General features: G+C 61.1%; 1 long non-coding RNA gene across 1 annotated transcript; it reads left to right on the plus strand.

The window, feature by feature from the left end:
* Window positions 1-1867: 1867 nt before the first annotated feature.
* LOC111747130 lies at window positions 1868-3045 on the plus strand. The gene is made up of 3 exons (XR_002783407.1): window positions 1868-2052; window positions 2381-2426; window positions 2551-3045. It is a non-coding gene; the product is annotated as an uncharacterized LOC111747130 (long non-coding RNA).
* The last annotated feature ends 209 nt before the right edge of the window (window positions 3046-3254 follow it).

The following is a 3254-nucleotide window of genomic DNA, read 5'->3' on the forward strand; positions in this document are numbered from 1 at the left end:
TCAGCCTCCACTGCAAGTGGTCAAAGTTCTCCTTTAGCAGAGGAGAGAATTGAGGCCCAGAGAGGAGCGTGGCCGTGCCTGGGGCACACAGCACCGGGGGTGGAGCCGGCCCCTGCACCCCGGGCTCCCCGCTGCGCATGACCGGGCCCACGTGGGGAGGGGTGGGCAGTCGACACCCCCAGCCATGCCAGCCAGGGTTCCAGGAACTGGCAGACGAGCCCAGGGCATTCCACGGTTGCAACATCCGAGGGCGGCATGCTGGCATGCCCGGGCGGTGCCACCACCTCAGCCCCGCGGGCACCGCCAGAAAAGAGAAAGCAACTCAGAACTGGGCACTAGGACAAACCGTGGAACCCCACGCCTGGGGGTGGCCCCTGGAGAAGAAGGGGCCCGGGTTGGAGACTGTGCTTTGCTGCGTGGCCTACCAGGACTTGGCTGGGCATGTTCTGGCCAATGAGAGGGCCCCAGCCAGTCAGGCCACACCTCCAGGTGAAGCCCATTGGCCCTATGAAAGGATTGGGGGTGGGTCCCTTGGATCCCCAGAACCCATCACGCTTGCCCTAAAGTGCGGGGCTCTAAGAGTTGGTTTGAGGGAGCTCCCTGCACTGATATGTGCCCTTAGGCTGTTGTTGCCCCGTCAGAGCCAGAATTACGCTTAGAGGTTCTGTCAGTCATTCTGTAAACATTTATTGAGGATGGGAAGATGAACAAGGCAGATCTGAGGAAAAGCCACATTGGAAGGAGAGCCGTCCAGCCAGCGGGCACAGCCTGTGCAAAGGACCTGGGGCAGGACCGAGCCTGGTTCTTTAGAGGAGCCGGGAGGAGGCCCGCGTGGCTGGAGCGGAGTGAGCGAGGGGGAGAGGGAGACGTGAGGGGCAGGGAGGGGGTGAGGACGGCCGTGCAGGGCCCGTGGGCAGCCCCGAGGAGCGGATTTTATCAAGGGCAATGGGGAGCACTGGAGGGCTTTAGACAGTGAAAGAGGTGATGTGCCGCCTAAATACTATGGGGTTTGGGGCAAGGCCCTTTCCCTCTCTGGGCCATAATCTGCTCATCCATCCAATGGGAGCGTGATGATGCTTGCGTGGGAAGCTGACGTGAAGGTAAAGAAAGGGTCCAGCGACGTGGGTGCACAGGCTTCGTCTGATCCGGCCCCTGCCATCGCCCACCTGCACCTACACCATCCCGGTCCCCTGCTCACGCCCTCACCCCACGGTCCATCCTCTCCGCAGCGGCCGGGGGGCCTGCGAGCACCCACGTCGGGTCCCTCTCTTCCCTCCTCTGCCCACCGCCCTCCCGGGCTCCCACCTCCCTCGGGGTTAAACGCCCAAGTCGCCCCGGTCCTCCTGAGGCCCACAAGGCCCTGCGCAGCCCGCCCCGCCCCCTCCCTCTCTCCCCATCGCTCACTCTGCTCCCGCCGCTCTGGCCTCCTCCCCGCTCCTCCGACAGGCCAGGCCTGGTCCTGCCCCGGGGCCTTTGCACATGCTGCGCCCGCTGGCACACTGTCCCCCGACATGGCTCCTTTCTCACCTCCTTTGGGTCTCGGCTCCTTAAAATCACACCCCCACGCCTGACCCGCGCTTCCCCTCCCGCGCCCTCCCCAGCTCTGTTGTTCCCAGCCACACGTCCAGCGGCCCTGGGCCGCCTTGTCACGCGGGCAGCCACCTACGTGTCCACATGATTTTCTTTCTGAATTAGAAGGCGAGTAAACGAGGCGGCGGCTGTGTTTGTGTTTGTGGGAAGGTTTCAGGGCCTGGCCAGGCCTTGCTGTGCGGTTGGCTGGGCCTCAGTCCTGACTAGCATCGGACTGCGTCGGGCCCAGTTCCGGGGGGGTGGGAGGTGGGGGGGTGGGGGTTGGGGGGAGACTGAGGAGACAGGTCCGTGTACAGATGTGTTTGGGGTCTCGACCCACCACCCAGCCCAGAAGCCCAGCGTGGACCCTCAGGGGCGCTGAGGCCCAGGCCGGCCCTCCTGCCTGCATTTCAGGCCCAGAGGCCCTGCCTTCAGCCCCAGGATCTCGCTGCCAACTGTAACCCCAGCGCCGGGTTTTCCATGGTGAACAAACAGATGGTCTCAGGCCCGGGCAGGGGAGGGGTGCGGAGCTGAGCCCTGGAAGGGACGGTGGTGGGGGGGGGTGTCCCTGGAGCAGCCCCGCTGGTCTCCCAGATGGGAAACTGAGGCAGGGAGCGCCTCCGTGCCTCCGTGCCCAGGGCAGGGGGTGCCACCCTCACAGGGTCCCCTGGTTGGGCCACGTCGCGCTTGGCAGAAGACAGCAAGGGGGAGGGCGGAGGCCTGGGCCCGCTGCCATGTCAAATTCCTCCCGGCAGCGGCAGCGGTGGAGGCAGAGGGAGAGGTTTTTTGTTGTTTTTTTTTCCTCCAACAGAATCAAAAGGAGAGAGAGAGAGAGAGGAACTGTTGGCAGGAAGAAGGTATTGGAGCCAAGCCTAGGCGGGCTCACTCCTGGCCTGGAGCTCGGCAGCTGGGGGTGGGGTGGGGTGGTGGGAAGGGAGGATGGAGAGACTCATCTCGCACCCGCATCCCCTCATTTTGCAGAAAAGGGGCGGCCTCCACGAAGGACAGCAGACACAGCCTCCAGGGCTGCCCGGTGGTGGCCGCAGCCTCGTCTCCCACCAACCGCTCTGCAGGCTTCACTGCCTCCAGACCTTTGCTTAGGCTGTTCCCTCCATCCATCTCCAGATCCCCCCCCAGGCCACCTGGCCTTCCGTCCCCACTGGACCTACAGAGCAAACAGGAGCCAGGGTGGACCCTGAGGCCAAAAAAAAAAAAAAAAAAAATTTAGTAATTCTGACTTTGTTTCTATTTCAACACGATACTGCGTTTATCGTGGAATTTCTGCATTCATTTGGATTCTTAAAAAGATGCGTTACAGGGGCATAAAGTACAGCACAGGGGATATAGTCAATAATATTGTAACAACCACGTATGTTGCCAGGTGGGTACCAGACTTATCGGGGGGCTCACTTTGTAAAGTAGACAAATGTCTAACGACTATGCTGTGCCCCTGAAACTCACAGAAAATAATATTGAATGTCCACTATCATTGAAAAAAAAAAAAGATACGTTAAAAGATTAGTTATTTCGATGAGTCAGATTTGGGGCCCACCCCCTTCGTAAAAACGTTGCACCCCCTACAATGCGCGCCTTGCTCGCCTCACCCTCGTTTTGGCCCTGGGGATCTAGTTTGTGCCAGGGCCAATCCAGAGCCCAGGAGAGCGGACAGATATAAGGCAAGGTAT

Source organism: Pteropus vampyrus, unplaced genomic scaffold (genome assembly GCF_000151845.1).
Source record: "Pteropus vampyrus isolate Shadow unplaced genomic scaffold, Pvam_2.0 Scaffold212, whole genome shotgun sequence".
Classification (NCBI taxonomy): domain Eukaryota; kingdom Metazoa; phylum Chordata; class Mammalia; order Chiroptera; family Pteropodidae; genus Pteropus; species Pteropus vampyrus.